The following is a 648-nucleotide window of genomic DNA, read 5'->3' on the forward strand; positions in this document are numbered from 1 at the left end:
GCCTGGGAAGCCGTGGGTGGCCCGAGGCCGCGTCCCTGCAGCCGCTCGGGTTCGCAGCGGGGGTTGTTCGTCAGGTGCAAAAATGAACCTTGAGGCCCCTTTTTTTAAGCCGTCACTGGCAAAATGCTGGGTAAAGCCGCAGGCAGCGAGGGACTGTCCCCTCCTGCGGGGACAGCACAGGACCAGAGCAGCAGAAGCCCTCCGGTATCTGCCGTGGGGAGGGACACGTGCTCCCCGCTCCGGTGCTTTCCCAGAAGGGCTGCCAGGTCCTGCCCGTGCTCCCGGCACGGCGCCGGGGAGCTGCTGGCCGCTGGCCTGGCCACGCCGGACATGGGAGAGGGGAGCGCGTGCCGTGCCGGTGACCGATCCCGTGTCCCAGGAACGGCTGTCACCTCCTCCACGGAGCCCCAGAGCCCAAAAGAGAGGGGGACAAACCCACAGCTCCGTTCCCCCTGCCCAGGAGGAGGCAGGTAGCAGGGGGGGCTGCCAGGGCCCTGCAGGGTCCCTCCAGGAGGGGAATCTGGCCCCAGAGGCATCAGCTGTCCGCCTGAAACAAAAGCACATTTCAGAGCGCTGGGAAAGCTGCCAGCTGCCCGCTCGGAGGGACGGCGGAGCAGGCAGCCATGGGGCTGCCAAGGCCTGTGGGGG

This window comes from Phaethon lepturus, unplaced genomic scaffold, assembly GCF_000687285.1.
Source record: "Phaethon lepturus isolate BGI_N335 unplaced genomic scaffold, ASM68728v1 scaffold26928, whole genome shotgun sequence".
Lineage (NCBI taxonomy): Eukaryota > Metazoa > Chordata > Aves > Phaethontiformes > Phaethontidae > Phaethon > Phaethon lepturus.